Raw genomic sequence first — 19,250 nt, forward strand, 5'->3', positions numbered from 1 at the left:
CCCACAAGAACAAGACGCTCCCTAGACAGTTTAATCCTCACTGTCCAGCTAAAATGCCTACTGCAGCTGGGCTATCCCTTTTTGCAGAAAAAAAAAAAAAAAAAAAACTTCTAGAATTTTCTTCTTTACAGCTACAGCTGGAATTTTTATCTTCCCTTCTTCTTTAAAGAGAAGACATGTTAATAACTGATCTGGACAGAATCAGATACAAAATTTTACAAATGCCATAATAACTTCAGACAATCTTTTACCTTCCCTCTTGTTACTGATGACCTCTGATATGTATCTACTTATTTTCCAATTTATAAGGCAACAAAAATAATAAATTAAGTACATCTTAAGGCAGTTACTAACAACTGAAGTGCTAAGAGAACAGTCAGAAAACTACATTTAAAAATAATAAAGTTTATGAGATGTTCCCACTCTTTGAAAACTGATCTGAAAAAATCCTCCCAAAGTCTAAATTTATTTGCAAAACTGAAGTTGGTAATGACAGATTCAGAAGGTGAAAATGTTGTTTCTTCATCTATAGCTGTATTTTCAGCTGGTGACTTCCCACAGGCAGCCATCATTCATTCAACAAAATCTACCTGGTGGCCCTTAATCAAACAGAATACATTCACCAATTTAAACAAAAGACTGAGTTTTCACTTAGTTGCAATAGAAAAGAGGTTAGTATAATGTCACATTGTCCTAATTAATATGCATTCAGATTTTAGAAGAGGTACTCAATAATTAACTTATTTAATATATATGTCACTTGATCACAGCATATGTCAATATAGAACTATACCGTCAATTTCACACATTTCAGACTAGAATTTCTATTCTTTTTCTACTAAAGGAAAATGTAGCTGGCTGTTGTAAAGGTTCACTCTGTACACAAGGTATTTCAGTTAGGGAAAAAAAAAGTTCTTTTATAGCTTAGGCTGACCAGATACAAAACAAAGCTTCCCATGAAGAGCCTTAGATTGAACCTAACCCAGGTAAAGGAAGAAACTAAGCCCATCTGTTTCTGAAGCTCTATCACTCGTGCTGATTTTCCCAGTACTCTGCACAGTCACCAAGATATTCTGTGTTTGGGAAGAAAAAGAAATTTGCTGGAAACGTCCTGCAAATGAAACCCAGCTGCTTGAGCACAATCCCAGATGTCTCCTGCACCGTGTGGCTTTGATAGATTAAACTGAGCATAAGAAAGAGATGAAATATTTATGAAAATTAAATTTGCAGCATGCATGTCAGTAAGCCTGAAAAGCATTTTTCAAGCGAAGACAGGAAACCACATTTTTCACCCAATCGGCTTAGTTAGGTTATAGTGGTGGTATTCATGGAGCTCCCGAGGCGCTTATGTTTCATGCAGACTGCTCAGCTTTTATTCACACCACTTATTCCAGAAACAGGGATGACAGATACTGCCTCTGACACCAGCGGATCAAACATTTATAAACAACATGCTCAAATGAATGACTATGTTTTACTCCTTATCCACCAAAATTCAGTATTTCGAAGGCTGCGAAAAAGCTCAAATCCCACTGAGTGCTCTGGGTAACGATACTGCATACTGGACACCAAATACTGCTGGGACAAACAAATTCGCTCTCCTTCACACTCAAGGGAATGCTGTCGGACACTTGAGCAAATTCCTACATCCTGACACATCATCAGGCAATTTGTTCCCCAAAACGTCACACTTGTATTGGCTTCCTCAAAAGAGAAGTGGAGGAAAAAAATGATTGTGGTAAAAGAGAACAGAAACAACAAATTAGGGTAACATTTACAATTAAGTGAAGCCACAGAAACGCTCCAATTTTACAATATTAAATGTCTTGCATAAAATCCCCAAAGACACCTTACACCTCTGGCTTGGTCCTGGTCTTGCCCATCTCACCACAATAAACTCTGCTACAGAACATGATCAGGTTTTCCCTTCCTAGTCATTCCTAAATTTCATCCACTGGAAAACAACTGTCTTGGAAAGGATAGCATTCCCTTTCAAGATGCTCTTTTCTCTCCTTTGGGGAATAGCGAAACAAAAAAAAAAAGAAAGTAATAGTTAATCTTTGTGATCATTTGGCACTCTATCACCTCAAAATCCTGCTCGATACAAATATCCTTTCGAATATAGAACTATGACTTAATACACACAGATGTGATCTTCTCAGCAAAGCAAAATTAGTACAAAAGGCCAAAATTTATACTGTGGATAAGTAAAAAAGGGGCTGCACTTCTCTGTGCAGCTCACTGAATGTTTTTAAAACAGAAACCAGAAGGTCATTAACTTCAGCAAAGCAGGAACAGAGACAAATCTAACACTTCCCATCACCTCTGTGCTCCTTAAACACCTCCTGAGCACATTACAGGGCCACCGGATGAGCTGGGACTGCAGAGCTGTCCCAAAGGAGATCAGGAGTTTATTTGAAGAAGCCCAGCAAGCACAATTTCCCAAACTCTCTTTCAAAAGAGGAGCAATGAATATCCTACTTCCTTTTCAAAGAATGTTTATATGCTATGGAATGAGTACCTTTTACACTGCCAAGCCAATGCAAAGCCATATTTCAGCCCAGGAAGAACAATACAATTGCTTAGTGTGCACGTTTTGACTTCTGACAAGAATACATTGTGTCTGAAGGAACAGCCCAAAATCTGCTGATAGATGACCAGTGCCATTGCAACATCACAGCAACTCCACAGACAAACATCATAAGCATTGGAAAATATGTTCTGTACAGTCAGTTTCCGGTGTCAAGTGCTAAAAAATAGAAGCGCTGCAAATAGGGGTTAGTAAAAAGACAAGACTGTCCTTAGTCTGGATAACCAAACTGACACACCAGCCCTGTTCATTTTTTAATGGAATTAAGTCTCCACTTCCTTATTACTCAAGGAAGAGAGTAGTCCTGTGAGTCTCAAAAAGTCCATCTATGTTTAAAATCACACAGGTCTTTTAAACACTTCATGGAATTTGGGCTAACACATGGCGCATCTAGTTTCATTCCACTTAATTATTCTGATCTCTAGTGATGAACATGGAAAAACAGGCATTGAAAAATCACACAAATGAAGTGTTTGCCACACTGCAAATCATGTCAGGCCTTCAAACCCAGTATCTCTGTCAAGGCCAGGCAGGTGAGCATGGGTGATAAACTCCAGTTCAGAACAAGAGGTGCAAAGTATGTTTCTTATGTCTTGAGTTGAACTGTATCTCCTAGAAAAACAAGGGAATGAAAGAGGGAAATGACAGAAGGAGGGAATGAAAGAAGGAAAGACCCAGGTATTTGCTGTTTTCCTTCCAGGTATGATGCTGAAGAGATGAGATTTCAAGCATCTGCAATGCTCAACATAAGCTACTTTTGCTGCTCATTAATAGTGAGAGATTAATATCCGGGGATGCCATATAACAGCTGCAGCCTGAACCTCGTGAACACAGACGTGGTTATGCATTTAACAGCTGGGTTCAAACCTTAAGTGGATTTTCCTGTATGGTAACTAGGATCAGTTTACAGCTGAAAAATTATTACTTTAAATGCATGCTGTACAACTACACCAGACAGCTACCTCTGAAGTAACACAGCCCAAAAGTTACCTCTCCTCATGCTTCCCAGACCATACTTCAACTTCCAACAAGCTAAACTATGTCAGGTCCTATCTCCTAATTCCCACCTTTTTTTCCTTTAAGTCTCCAAGTGTTAAAATGCACCAAGGAGCCACAAATGCCAGAGGTGGATGTGGAGGCTTGGCACTTCTCCAGACAGCAACCAGACCAGCAGGTGAACATGAAATTCTTTTGCATTACACCAAAGTACAGAACTGCCTGCTAAATCCCTTAAGCAGAGAACTGTCCAACAAATAATTATACCAAAAGTTTTGATGCATCAGCTGCATACATTTACCAGATTGCAAAAATAATTGACAATTACCTCTGGTCAGAGTCTCTGTGGCTTTGGATCCATTAATCATAAACAGTGATATGTCACTCCACAGTAAGGCTGGGGTACACCAAGAGGCATAAGCTTCTCCTCAAGGATACAGCTGGATCCTGCTCAGTTTTCCCATACTTTCTCCCCCCTATTTTTCACAAGTGCTACACTCTTTCATTCAGAAAGACTTCTCTATGATTTCCACACATCACTTTAGGACGAGGCTTGCATCACAGGCGACTTTCTGACTACTCAAAAGATGCTCATTTGCAGCACCACTCAGGATGCCACCAGTGGTAGTATGGGAAGGTGGAAAAAGCTGCCAAATCTGCATCCTGCCTCCACCCAATATGGGTAAGATGGGCAGGAAAATCTCAGGATTTTCATAAAGCTCCGTTTTTACAGTAAGTTATGGTTTACACTTCATTCCATGTATAGGATTGATACAGCTATGCAGTGACAGATACAAAACTACGATTTTACCCCAAAGCTCAGCCTCTTATGAATCTTTTTTTTTTTTTCCCCTTGAGATGACCTTTGCTCAGATTATTGGATAAAACAGAGTTTTTAAAACAAAGAGGCAGGGTTGGTAAGAAGAGCTTTTGTCACCAGTTTCCTTGACAATATAACCCTCTAGGCTGCATGATCAAGTTTAAGTAAGCATTTTTTTATAACCACTCGGTTAAATTAGCTTTTGGCCTACTTTATTTATGATTCAGCTTTCAAACAAACATTACCTTTTCTGACCTAATTTTTGAACATTTCCTTCAGAAAGAATCACCTTAAGTCTGAATTCCAGTCTGAAAAAGTACCCTCAGTAAGTCTGCAATGCAGGATAGAAGCAGAAAATAGTGCTCAGCCCGAAAGTCTGAACACAAGAGTTGCCGTTCAGTCTGAGTGAACTGCTCTGCTTTTCTTCCTTACACTTTGATCTCAAGTTCAGAGAAGATTAAATTCAGCCAAAAATACTCCAACAAACGGACATGAGCAACAGCCAGCACTGGTCACAAACAAACCATGTCAAAAACATTTCAACTCCCTCTAGGATAAAACATAGGCCTTGCAGACGTAAGACAAGTAAGATCGCACTGGATCTGGTTAACTGGAGGATGAGGCTAGCATTCAAAAATGTTCTTAAGAAGTTGGAGAAATGTTTGGCAGAAGCTGGGGTGCTATTAAGACAGTATAACACAATATTCAGCCACTGTAACAATGCACACATAAAAGCGCTTGCACAAATGAAGAGACACTCAGGTCTGAGTTCTGCATTTTGAGGAACATACAGAGAGACTGAAAAACACACAGCAAAGTTGTGCAAAAGTAACTCAAGACGTACTCAAGACAAGACAAATAGAATCAGGCTTGAACTAGCACAAAGACAACCAGGTTACGCTTAAGACTAATTTCTCTAGAGGTGAAAATAAGGAGACACTGGAAATTATTTCCTCCAAACCTGTGGACTCCTCATCACTGAAGGGAAGCCAAATATTGGTAAAAGTATGTATGTGTATCGGGGGATTAACTAAACTCTTGGCATCTAGTGCAGATCAGTCATTACATTAATGATCTAACCATATCTGATTTTAGTGACCACGTGGAACCATCAGGATCTCCCCAGGTATGTGTACAGGCAAAGGGCAAACTCCATAGGTGAGTAATTCATGTCCTCACTGGGATCATCCTGCAAGGAAGCAGAAGCTTTGAGGGGGATAAAGAATAGATATATCTACTAAGCAAATTTAAGCTAGAATTAATAAAGCTTTAGAAAATCTTGTTCTCGGCCTGAGGCATGGCCTGAATTACTTAAAAGACCTCTTAATTTCATTTTCAACTCTCTTTTCATAACAATTTCTGGCCTTGAAACTGACCCATAACCCAAAGGTTAGGAGGTAGCAAAGTGTTACCGTGATATTTTTTCTTCTTTTTTTTTTTAAATTAAAAATAAATGAATACATAAATACAATTATACAATGTGTAGCTGAACAAGGGTTTTGTTTGTTTGTTTGTCTGTTTTTTCCCTACAGATTTAGTTCCTAAATTATCCTCAAGCACTCAGCTTCAATTGCTATCACTTTGTCTTTCTTTATTTGCTGAAAGATTTGGGGCTGGAGCTGCTGAAAGCACCTGTGGGAAACCACTGGGCACTCCCTGACAAAGATTCCCCAGCACAAGCCTCTCACCCTCTGAGCAGTGCTGCCAAACAAGAAATACACAGTCCTTGGGAGGGAAAAAATCCTGTGTTGAATAAGACACTAGTTGCATTTCCTAAAGAAGTTTGCACAAGTGCTCAAAAACAAAAAACATATTTGATTCCCAACTGCCAGGAAGTTGGAAATGTATTTCAAACGCAAACAGGGAACTCATAAGCAGCTAGGTTTCAAATTACTGGGAATCTCCTACTGACACTTGTAATTACACTGTTCATAAGACACCATATCTGAGGATCTTTTCTTCTGACATAATTTTTGCATGCTCGTATTTGTGCCTGAAATTCTGCAGAGAAGGAAAAATCTTGGTCTCTTCTGGCAACCTAAGTTTTCTGTGCACATCTGTCAGCAACCTATTACATTTCCTCCACAGATCTGCCTAATCCCCTTGCAGATGCTCCTAAATCAGAATATACACTACTTCCTTGAAAGTCATTGCACCAAGATTCTCAGTACCTTTAGGAGCACATTATTTTGGTATGGATAACTCCAGAGGATGCTCTAGGACCTCCCCTTGATTTGAAGAGATCATAAGAGTGTCAAAGCATCCACCCACCAAAATTTTAAAAGGGAAAAGAGAACCTAAAAAGGCTCAGGTACATTTCTGACTCCTGGTTTCAGGGAAGTTGATGCAGCCCCAGCTGCACTCTCCACTTCGGCAGCAGAGGGTGCTGCCAGAATACTGAGGGCCCCTGCGAAGATCTCCAGGACTGGTCAGTCAGGTGTGACTGCAGTTTGTCCAGAGCCTCCATGCCACACAAGCATCGCTTAGGAAGAACAGGACCAGTTAATGGTTTCAATGGTTTTTCAATATCACCCAAAGTCCATAAAATTTGTTAATCCCATGCCAAACTGTGCAGCATTTTCACTCCTAAGCCTTATGCACAGCTACTGCAGTGATGCCTGAAAACAAAGTCAAACATTAGATTAAAAACAAAGTTCAGCAGTTTTGTGATTCAAGAAGAGAATGACTGACCAAGGACCGCAAGCTTCAATCTGAACTGCACAGACTGTCACACTTGGTTAGGACTCCTGCAGACCAGCTGCTGCTCAGACTCCTGCTCTGCCAGCTACCACGCTCTCCCCAAGCCCAGCTGCTCCCACGGACACTGCACCCACTTCCCACCGCATGAAAGCTTCCAGCACAAATGGACTGCACGAGCGGCACTGCTGTTTCTTCTGCTTCTTAGCTTTAGTGTATCTTACTAAGGAAGCCAGAGTAAAACCTTTTCAAGCATCAGGAAAACTCATGGTTGATGCTGAAGGGCTGTAGGTGAAGTCACAAAGAGTTTAGCTGGTTAGTTAACAGAACTGACTAATTTATGGGGGGAAAGAAAAAAACTTCATTGTTATGCCTTTTTTTTTTTTTTTCCCCCTCCTTTCAGATGTGATTATTGACTTGTTAGCTAACTGCTCCGCAGTGAAGACATCCAAGACAAAACATCCAGGACCGTTTCATTAAATTATTTACTACTTTTCAAGAGACACCAAGCTTAACAGAAAAACAAGTCTTCAATGACAGTAATTTCATAGTCCTTCCAAAGATCATCAGTACATGAATGAAGCGCTACTGTAAACACATTTATAAACTCCCCAAAAAACCTCCCAAAAACACATCAGCTCATTTACTGCACCCAGAATTTGTTTTCAAATGCAGGTTTTTAAGCATGTTTCAAGCCCTCTAAAACACTCCTTATTTTCATCTCTATAATGAATAAAGCTACTATGACTCTGCTGTCAATCAAAATTCTGCCTTAGTGCAATCTCTGTTTACTGCTAATTAGTGCCTCCTTTTCCTATTAGCCATGTCAAATTTTTGCATCTTGGTGGGTAAATACGGCATTTTCAATTAGCGTGATGCTTTCCTTCTAAGACTTAAACATGAACAAATCAGTCTTCCTACGAAACCAGCATTTCCTAAGTCTATAGCTACTACTAAAAAAAGCCTTCTCTGTTAAAAGGGGTAACCAGACAAAAGTTAGAAAAAGCATAAGCCTGAAACGCTCAAGATTCCTAAGGGCGGATTTAACACAACACAGCTTCTTTAAAACTTTTCCTTTTGAGCTGTGCGAGCAGCCCCAAGCTGCGCTCTCGGAAAAGGGACCAGCAGCGAGAGCAGCAGCTCCCGCCGCCCCATCCCGCCGGCCGTCCCCGCACGCCGTGCGCCTCCGGAGCATCCCCCGCCCCGCCGCGCCCAGAGTTGGCCAAAATCCTTCCCTCCTCTCCCCGTGAGCGGGCACCTTCCCGCCGCCCGCTCCCCCGGCCCGCGCCTCCCTCCCCGCTCACCTCGGGCGTGCGGCCGGCGCCGCGCCAGCTCCCGGCCACAGCCGCGGCCCCGCTCCTCCGCCCGCCCCGGCCGCGCCCCCGCCCCCGGCGGCTCCCGCCGGCAGGGCAGGGCTGGGCAGGGCTGGCGGCGGGCTCGGGGGGCAGCGGCGCACCCCCACGGCCGGACACAAAGGGGCAGCCGGCGCGGAGGCGGCGCCGCTGCCGGGAGAGGCGCCCCGGGGCTCGCCCTGCCCCGGCGCAGCCCCGGCCCCGCAGGGGAGCCGGAGCCGTCCCCCCCGAACGCCTTCGGGCTTTCGCACATCAAACGCTTGCTGTGCGCGGGAAGGCGCCGCGGCCGCGGAGCGCTCCGCACCGCCAGCCTGCCCCGCGCAGAACGCGCTCGCCGGCAGCGGCCGATGGCAGCCGGGAGAGAGGCGGAACCGGGACCTCCGCTCCTGCCCGGAGCGCTCTCAGAGCGGGCACCCTCCCTGCAGCTTGTCCCGGACAGCTGCGACAGACACCTTCTGAGCTGGTGTCATTATTCAAGGACTAAATGAGCCGCTCCAATATTTGCGAAGTGCAGGATTTCCCTGTAAGCCTGTAAGTGAATCAACCGCACATGGGGATTTAACCTCACCCCTCGTGGTCACGCATGCACGGCAGTTGTGTCGCTCTCCTGCCGGGAGCACTGAAACAAAGCCACCTCATCTATGGCTAGGGTTTATAGACTTCTACATCGGCAGGTCATCAACGAATGCAAACCCACAGAACCACAGACTCAATTCAAGTTTGAAGAGACCTCTAAGATAATCAAGTCCAAGTAGCACCACCATGTTCACCCCTAAAACCACATCCCCTAGTGCCACACCCACACGGCTTTTGGACCATCTACACATCTGCCCCTTGTGACAGCAACAAGTGTTTTAAGCAACTCTTATGCCATCGAGCAGCAGAATTATGTGGTCTATGGTCTTGAGCAAAACACAGGCGAGATCCTTAAAACACCTTACAATACAGCAATATAATGGGGAAATTTACAGACTGATGTACTGATATACCATACTAAAAAGAGGCTCCCAACTACTAAGCAAAAAAAACCCACAAACAAACAAAAAAACCCCCCAATACAACAACAAAAAACTCCAAACAAAACAAAAAACCACACACAAAAAAACAAACCAAAAAACCCCCACCAAAACAAAAACAACAACAAAAAACCAACCTGAGCACAGATAAGCTAGGTATTTACAATTAAAGTCTGTATCAATATATAGTAATAATTAATGACAGCACTACTATTTTTATCTAAAAGAATGGGAAAAGTAGTGTTTGTGATTGATCAGTTCACCTGTGACAATGTTTGTTCAGTTTGGCACTGATGCTGGACTGCTGTAGCTTATAGAAGCCTGGCATCTCAGAGGGTAAATTCCACTACCATGCTTCAAATGGTATCTTGCTTCAAACAAGTAATGCCCCTGAAACCTTCTGGGAAAGATCATCATCTTTGATGATGCTTAGCAAAATGGAAATCTTTGAAGTGGCCACCTAGCAGCTGCTGTCAAACAACAATTAGTAATAACACAATAAAATTCACTTTTATATGACTGAGAGTAATTTGGTCACAGCTCTCATAAAACAGACCTTGACCAGGTATCATAAATCTGATAAGCATTGCTCTTAGCTTTCTAGCAATTAGTGGATTTTTTTTTTCCCTCATCCTTTTGTTTAAAACTCTGATTATCTGTTTACTTACACCAACTGACAATGCAACTGCAACACATACATTCATGCGAATATAATCATTCTGTCAATATAATTTTTTCAGTCTTTCTTACGTTCTCATGGCAATATATGGCAAGAAAGTAACACAGTAGTGTCTAAATGATTTATTTCCTAAAAGGAGTCCTAATTACAGATTTGCTCCATGCAGATCAGTTTTCATGGGAAAAATTACCTTAGTTTTAAAATTCCTATTTAACCTACACATGGTCTTCAAAAAGCATGCTAGCACGCTTTCCTTCCCAAAGTCCCATACAAAAATGTGTTAAAGTAATGCTTTGTCATTTGCTGACACCATTTAAAGTATTTGTTAGTAAAATTAAAAATCCCAAATGGCCACGTATCACACATTGAACACTATAGAGAAGACCATCTTTCCTATGTCAAACAGGATGTCACTGCTATGACCTTTTTGACTGCAAGATGGAAGATTTTCAATGTTTTGGACACTTGGGATGGGCACCACAAGCCTCAGTTGTGTGACCTTAAAGGACTTAGATGAATTCAGAGTAGCAAATGTCTGAACCTGAAAGACTGCCATTGAAAGTATCCGACCGAGATGCTTTTAGGATGTCAGCAGAATCAATGCATCAAGGAAAGGAGTTTCTTGTGCAGACTGAAGCAAGTGTTTAAAATGAGTGCCCAACAGGTGTTTGTTAGGGGGTGGGTGGCAGGAAGAGACTTTTAGACTCAAAGCCAATGATGTATTTCTATAACTTAGGTGGTTCTTTGCACATCCATACTGAGTACATGGGCATCAGGTGATATTCTTCTTTGGGACAGTGGCCAAAAAGAAAGCATAAATTACTGTAGGACACACCTTGATCACTTTTTCAAGAGAAATGAGGCGGTGGGGAAACATGCAATATGGTAGCTCAGGACACCATTGTAACAAACTTAACGACAGAAGAGGTTTCATCTTCTGTCTTGTATTCTGGAGTTTCACACCTTACTGTGAAAAACACTGTCCCATTCAGCAGAGGAAAGTGGTGACAGCACAGGGAAGGGAAGAGAGAGGTCTTCCTGCTCAGAGTTCAAGGTGTGAGCTGCAACTAAGGGATCTTTTTTATCGTGTCTTTTTCAATGAAGAGCTGGACACTCCTGTTAATGTTAAAGCACAAAGCAAAATAAATCAATGAAGCAAGCAATTACGTGCTGTAATTACAAGCTTTGTAGACAGGCTGTCAGCGTTCATGGATCTTGCATTCAATCCCAGGGAACACACCAGTATTACACACTTACATATAAGGAGTGCATAAGCAAGCAAAAGTATTGCAAATTATTGTCCTGATACAGACATTATGTTTCTAAAAATGAAATTTTTCAAGTCATCAGAAGTGTGGGAAAACAAATTCCCATCTTAGAGGATGACATCATTGTTTCCATAGTTGTTAATGTTGTCAATGATGTAACGGTATCTTTTATTTCTTCCTGCAAATTATGCTATTTCCCTATGTATTTTGTGTTCTGTAAAAGCTCTTTGCCCATTAGAATCCTTTTCTAAGCAGAAGCACAAATCAAAAAAGTCTAAATTAACAACATTTCATTGCTGCTGTCTTTGTTTTCCTAGATAAAAAGCAATGCAGTACTTAAAGTACAGTAATATTTACAAATGGGAGTCTTCCTTCAGATGAAACCCACTTACATATGTGTTCTCCAGGGAAGCTGTCAGAAATGAATCCTTTAAGGCATTATTCTCTAACATTTTTTTTCACTTTGTAGTGAAACACAGCATCCCCCTCCATGGAGCACAAACTCAAAAAGAAAAAAAAAGATGCTTTTGGTCCACTTTGAAAAATTGAGGCATTCAAACCCAGAGACAGGCAGACAACAAAAGCTGTGACATGCTTAGAAATCTCTGAAAAGACTCTTAAAAGATACTGCAGATGTGAATTGAACCTCTTTTGCCCGATTTTCTTCCCTCTTGCCCTGCTTTACCAGTGGGGATGCTCCCCCAGCAGCCTGAGAGGAGCCGCACAGCCCATCCCCTCTGCAGGGACAGCCACCGCCTTGCACAGCCCCCTTGCCCCTGTGGCCCAGCTGAGGGGACCATCTAGTATTCCAGGCACGCATTCATCTGAGTTTTGTCTCTCTTTTATTTATTTTCCCCCCCCCCCCAGAGTTCTGCCAAAGTTTCCCCTCCCCTCTGACATACACACACCTCATTTGGAAAGGGTAAAGCGGGAGCAAGAGAGAAAAATCCCGTAACTTGTCCAAAGCACGCAAGGATGATTTGTGTTCTCACTTATGGGGTATGACTGTCACTGTTGATCTGCTTTCAGGCCTAGATTACATCTGATAAGGGCTGACCTTATTTGAGTATTCACACATTATGCACTCATGGAGAGCATGTGGACACAAAAGTCCCTCAGATGTTCTGGGCATCAATCACGCTCCCAGCGTGGAGGCTGCCAAACTTTTCTTCCCTTAACTCAGGAGAAGAGAGGGTAGTCCAAGACAGACTTAATAAAGTTTAAAGCTGTGCCACAGTATATTTGGGGCCCATTGTCTTCTAAAAGTGTTCTTTTCAACAAATTCTCTGCAGTTACCACAGGCAACAATCCGTCTTTAACAAATTGGGGTGGACTGTGTGCAGACTGTCGGGAGGAGGGGAAGTAAACAAAAGGCTTGCCAGGCCCATTAAATAAAAGCCAAACAACCCAAACTCTTACTCTCTTAGTTGCTCTGTATGGTTCTTAAAATCATTCCCAAAACCAGAGTATTTTCAAAACATACCTTAAATCAAATCACTTCCTTAAGAACTCACAAATCTATTGCTCACCACACACAAATACTTATTACCAAAAATTAACATGTGCTTTTGTAAAGAATTAAACTATAACCATCACTGATGACTGAAACATTTCATCTGTGGTAATGACTGACACGTTTCCCAATTTCACGAGAACTACAACTGGTTTTATAAACCACCTGCTTTTGTCTGCATGTTCATTTGAAATTATGAGAGTTGGGAGGAAATAAGAGCAGGTGATGCACGCGCTTCTCTGGAATGTATTTACCAGTGGGGCCTTTCTTAATTTGTGAAGTCTAAATTCTCATAGAGTGTCATCCTTACACATAAAACTAACCCTACAGTCTGCAGACTTTCATGGAAACAGACAAACTGCCCAAATAAGCCATCATACCTAGCTCTCAAACACTTTTTATTCCCCATATGTGTAGACTACATGAAATTACTACTCTCAAAACAAAGTATTGTTTGCTTTGCTTTGCTAGATCACGCTTTTTAACTCTGAAACTTATTTAGGCCATTTAAACTTACTTTATTCTACTGCTCCAGCAGAAACAGCAAGCTAAGGCATTCTTCTCATGTGACTCGAAGCAGGTAAAAAAATGCAAATACTCATGAATCAAAGCCTTGGACAAGATGCCCTGAAGAGTTCAGTGTGTTTTCTCTTTTCAGTTTTATATGCTTTTAGTAATGGAGGGTTTGTTGCTGAAGTTTAGGAGACCAGTTCACAGTATGATGAAGCTTACCATGGGGAGGTTCTGCTGCTTTTCCAGAGATGGTTGGTTGAGGTTTTTCCTTCCAGTTTAGAGCCATTTATTTCTTATTTCTTATATACCAGAAGTGACTGACCCTTGAGAAAAAAGAGCAGCACATTGCCAAGTGAGGTGAAAATACCTTTGGATTAAACCACAGGAAAGCTATATTGAGAAAGATGTGGTTTTCAGGCACAATACCCAAGATGATAGCATGGAGAAATCCACTGCCAGTTTCACTGGGATTATATTGAAGCCATTCACAGCAATAGCATGGACACTCACTGCCTTTGGGAGGTACATTTCCTAGTGAGAACCTTCTGTGGCTCTGCATCATGTGTTGCACCAGATCCTTTTTAAAATACAAGCAGCAAACCATCCATCTCATCACATGTGGGGATCAGGAAAGGGCTGAGGCTTAAGTCCAAGCGTCCAGTCTATGAAGTTGTGTTCGGTCTTAACTGAAGTGTTCCTTTGAAAGATTTTGGCTACAAAGCATTCGGATCACAAAACTTCAAAACAATTTTCATCCTTGTAAGAAGGCCTACCCAGACTGATAAGATTGATTCCATGGCTTCCCCCCCCTCTCCCCCACCTTGGTTAAAAACTAGCCTTTAAAACTTGTAATATTTTGATGATTTTTTGTTTCTAATAGCATAAGCATACACACAAAAACATACACATAGATGTTCATTTGTTGGTTTCAAACGTCATTACCTACAGTACGGGTTACTGTATGGTATGAATAAAAGCCCATTTCTCTGACAAGCTAGATCAAAATCTAAATGTGTGAGGGAGGACTGTACCTTTAGCTTTACTAAAGCTCCTTGCTAGGCTGACTATATTTGGGTAAGGAACCAACATCATAAAAGTAAAATTAATGGAGCTTGGACATGTGTTTGACCTAATAAACCAGAAACCAGTATTTATAGGGTTTTGTCATATGCTGCCTGATTATGCAATGAGAACCTGCACATGGTTCTCCAACTGGAAGCTGTCCTCACCAAGTGGGAGCCACCCAGCCACCTCACAGTATTTAGCACTGCCACAGCACCTGCACCCACCCAGCTGCTGAGCCAGGGCTGGCTTCTGGCCAGGTGTCTCAGACTGTGGCAAAACAGAACTGTACCTGGCTACAGAAACTTAAGACCTCCTCAAAAGGTCATGTAATTTAGCAATCTCTGCGCTGACACATCAGATCAGAGGAATAGCTCAGTTTGTCCATATTCCTGTCTCCAGTAAAAGGTATTTGCTTTTTATTAATTTTTAAATGCATTGCTTTTTAATTTCATTGGGATGTCTCCTGTCTTTTATTATGTAAAAGGTTAAATGGAAGAATTCAATTTGCTACTTCTTTTTATATGTATTATTTTATTTTCCATTTTCTGTCTCCTCTTATTGAAGTCCTCTCTAACCATCCCCCAAATTTTAAGTTGCTTGTTCCTCAAGGAGATGGTTCATCTCATATTTCATCACTCACCTATTTGTGCAGCACCTTTTTGTCAGCTGAGGTGTACTCATGCAAATGCAGGGTTCTTGGGGGAATGTGACACTCACTGACAGTCACTTTCAGAAATCAGCTCTATGTCAAATGTCTTACTCACTTTTCTCACTACAGAAAGAAGATTAATTTGACTTGTTCAAGATGAAAAGAAGGATGCTTTTTGGACTCAGATTCATATCAACAGTCTGGAAATATACCAGGATTTTGTATTTGACAATGCGCACTTGCCAAAAATAGTTTATTTAACCTTCATGCTTGTATCAAGTATAGCTAATCGTTCACAGTTCAGCTCAATTCTTTCTGATTTAAACTACTTTAAATAATTCCTTTTTCTTTCCCTGAAGTCACTCTTTCCTCTAACATACCTAAAACCACTTTCAGAAGTTACTGCCTTCCTGGAGGCAGGAGCAGCGTGCCTCCCAAATCTCCATTTCTCCTTTCCCTCAATATACAAGGCTGCAAGAGGACAGAAGAGGAAGCCCAACAGAGATGGGATGGTTTGGTGGGATGATTGGGTACAGAGGGGAAGGATACATGAAGACAGCTGTAATCACCCTCATAAATTCTTTTAATCATTTCACACTATTTTTTTCTGGGGTTTTATAAATGAGAAAAATAATACTAATGAGTGCATTAAAAAAAACAAACAAAAACTTTTATACCACGAAGTGTTCTCAGCAGTTAAGTTACGATAGAGCCTCTTGGTACAGTATCTTATCAGTACATCATTTCATATTTCAGAAGTTCCTTTCAGCACAGTTTGGATTTCAGCCTCCAAGCTATTCTCCCAAGCAATAAATGGACAAAGACATTGGACAAAGATTTTTCTAGTCCACTCCCAGCCCAAAAGCATGTCTGATGGATTTGGAAAGTATCCTATACATTCAAGATAGGCATCTGCCAAAATAAATCCTACTGTAATGCTTGTTGAAGGTATTTTTTTCCCCCCATATCTCTTCACTCACTACCAATTTCCAGTTGAAATAACTTTTCTTCCTGAGAAAAACTTGTTCCTGTGTTTACAATTACATTGCTCTGTAAGTTTGGCTGCAAAGCAGGTCACCCTGAGGAACCACAGTGGCACACTGGTTTTAGGTACCCAGCTCTCCAGGGAGATCACCTCCATAACACACAGCCACTTTCCCGTCATTACAGGCACACAAAGACCACAGAAGCCAACCAAACACATACAAAGTAAATGCATTTTGTGACTTCAGTGTCATCAAGAGCCCAGCAAGCAGGACTTGGCAGAAACCTAAGCCTTAGCTGTGTTTACAGATTTATCGCAATAACCCAAAACCAAAACAAAATAAAGAAAAGATACCCCAAACCAACCAAACTTCACTCCATTGCTACTAAATTCTATGTATTACAATGCAAGACAAGTCAAACTTCAAGGCAGTCCCTAATGTGACGTACATACAACACGACCTGAGGCACTTCTGACTGATATGATGAGCTTGAAGGCAAGCAGGAGCTTGCGTAGTCCACTGGGCAACTGAATTTTCAAGTAGAAATTTCAGTATCAGTTACTTCTGCAATATTATCAAAAAATAAATCTAAATTTGAAGACACTAGACTTCTACAATATTCTCCTCTTGGAGGACCATATTGTTTCCTTGGAGTTTTGTGGGTTTGTTTGTTTGTTTGTTTAGCTAAAACGCATATTAAGACATTAAAAAAAAAAAAAAAACCAAAAAAAACAAAAACACCTTTGTCTCTGCCTCTTTAAATAAGTAGAACAGCTTCTTTAGCCCCTCCCATTCCTTCACCTGTCCCCAGTTACAGAGCACAGCTGCTTGCGGGCTTAAGAATTTTTTTTGTGAAGTAACAGTTCATGATAATCTCATTAAATCCTTTCTAACACTTTCCAGTTCATACAGGATTTCCTTCACCAGGGCGAGTGGCACAAGGATTGGCTGCTTAAGCAATCTCTGTGTAAAAATAAAAAAATAAATTTAAAAGAAAAAAAAAAAAATAGCCACCCAAAGCCCTCCTTGCAGAGGAGGGTGCAGGGGAATCAAAACTTGGCCCCAACCAAGGGGCTGGAACAAAACCAGAGATGCAGCAGCTCTTTGCTGTTTTCTCTCTGCAGCTGAAAAATCACATTAAGAAGTGCAATCCCCAATATCTTTTGCATGTAAAACAAACCATGTGCTAAGCAAGCTCCTCTACCTGTAAATCATTCTGTTTCAATGTCCAAAGTTCCTCTCTCTGCTAGCCTAGGAAGTACTCACTGCAGAGGAGTTGTGCTCTCAGGGAGAGGCTCCATGACCAGGTTGGCTGCTCAGACGTTATTGCCGTTCCCAAGAATGGGAGACAAACCTCCCCAGGAAGAACGCACATTGTGAAACAAAAGCAAGACAAAGTGGCCTGTTTAGTAGATATGCCTTCTATCAGACCCTACAAGCTGGGCTGTGGTTGTTCTGAAGGCTTTTCTAAGGAAAGAAGAAGAGAAGCCTTGGGTGCTAAGCAGATAGAAGTGAGGCACTGGCAGCAAGAAAAGCTGGGACATCCTAAACTACTCTAAGAGAAGATGGGAACAATTTTTAGGCTGCATTAGAGAAACCTCTGTAGCATCAACTACTTATATCAAAATGTATCAGGTTTCATTTCACTGCACAAGGTCTCAGCAACAGCAGTTTAATAGGATTTTTCTCTATTTACATGCACTTAAATGGCAAATGCAAATTTCCTGCTCCAGCTGCCAAAACCCACTTTTTCAACCTGCCCGACTAAAACCACCCAAAACGAGCAACGCAGAAAGTGCAAGACAGTTTAAGTTCTGTAGAAAAAGCTGGCCAGCTCAGGTATCTGGGTAACAAATATTTTTATAGGCCTTTCAGTGGCTCAAATCCAGGACAGCTCTGCAGTGATTTATTTCTCCAACAGCTTCTAGGGTGGCCCACGTAAAATTAGCTGGTAATCACAAACCAGGCCTCTAGTGGGCACATTCCACACCCAAGGCAGCAGCGACTGGCGCTCCCTTGCTGGGGGTCACAGGAGAAAGAGCAAGGACTGAGTGGGGAATGCTGGATATCTCATGCCGTCAGGAAGAACGAAGCTGAGCGTCAGAGCGTTATGCTAGAACGTTTCAGGATCAAAGCACCGTTCATCTTATTTAAGCCGTAAATGTGTCACTTTTTATGATTGCCCTGCTAGTACTCTGAATAGGCATTAAGTACAGTTTTTAAGGGTTATACAGAATTTGTCTTGCAAAAACCTACTCCCTTAAGAGTGCACAACCATGGGCTGTGTGCAGTCCGAGCTGCTACTGCAGTTCACAGCTTTTAAGCTGAAAATTGTCCCAACATCTCAGTGTGGAAGGGAGCAATTATTAACAGCACAAACCTGTGTATTGACTCTTGAGGAAACTTCTGATGTCTGAGACTTCACTGATTAGGACTTTCTACATAATCACAACACCTTATTTATGATAGAATTGGTTGCAAATCCCCATGCACTGAAAGTCTGCAAATCTTGCCACCACCTTATCTGCTGCAGGGCCCCATCTGGGCACTGCCCTGGCCTGCAGGCTCCAGCTCCATCCATAGAGCAAACACATTGGAAATTCCTTTTTCCAGCCTCCAGTGCAACTCCAACCACCTCCACCAAAACATCCAAACAAGACAGGCTGAAGTGTGCTGATAAATTTTGTTTGGCTGAAATGATTCAGCAACACGGTCAGCTCATGTGCTGATGCAACTCTGGCATCATCACTGTCTCTCAATGACCTTAAACCACCACCAAGCCGTGGTAATTCTCATACTCTGATGAAAGCTGAAAATTGACGGGAGACTCCCAAATTCTTACACGACAGCAGCTGCTTTTTTTCAACAACTCCCCACTATCTTTAAGAGAAGTGATTCAGACAGGTATTACAGTTTTATGCTCTCAATTCCTATTATATTCACTCAGGTCTAACAGTTCTCATTTTGGCTGATCTATTTTTGTTATATTCTCTGGATGCACCTCCTTAAAATGTGCTAATTTAGTTCCGTGGCTGTAGATAAAATGTTCATCCCAGCACTTGCAAATATTCAGGTGGAAAATAAAAACTAGACACTAGAAGTCACG

At 41.7% G+C, this 19,250-nt stretch overlaps 1 protein-coding gene across 13 annotated transcripts in view; it reads right to left on the reverse strand.

Moving 5' to 3' along the window:
• The window catches only part of BMPR1B (bone morphogenetic protein receptor type 1B), a 238,690-nt gene that overhangs the window by 61,970 nt on the left and 157,470 nt on the right, over window positions 1-19,250 (reverse strand). The gene's annotated exons all lie outside the window — the stretch shown is intronic.

Source organism: Hirundo rustica, chromosome 5 (assembly GCF_015227805.2).
Source record: "Hirundo rustica isolate bHirRus1 chromosome 5, bHirRus1.pri.v3, whole genome shotgun sequence".
In the NCBI taxonomy this organism is placed as follows: domain Eukaryota; kingdom Metazoa; phylum Chordata; class Aves; order Passeriformes; family Hirundinidae; genus Hirundo; species Hirundo rustica.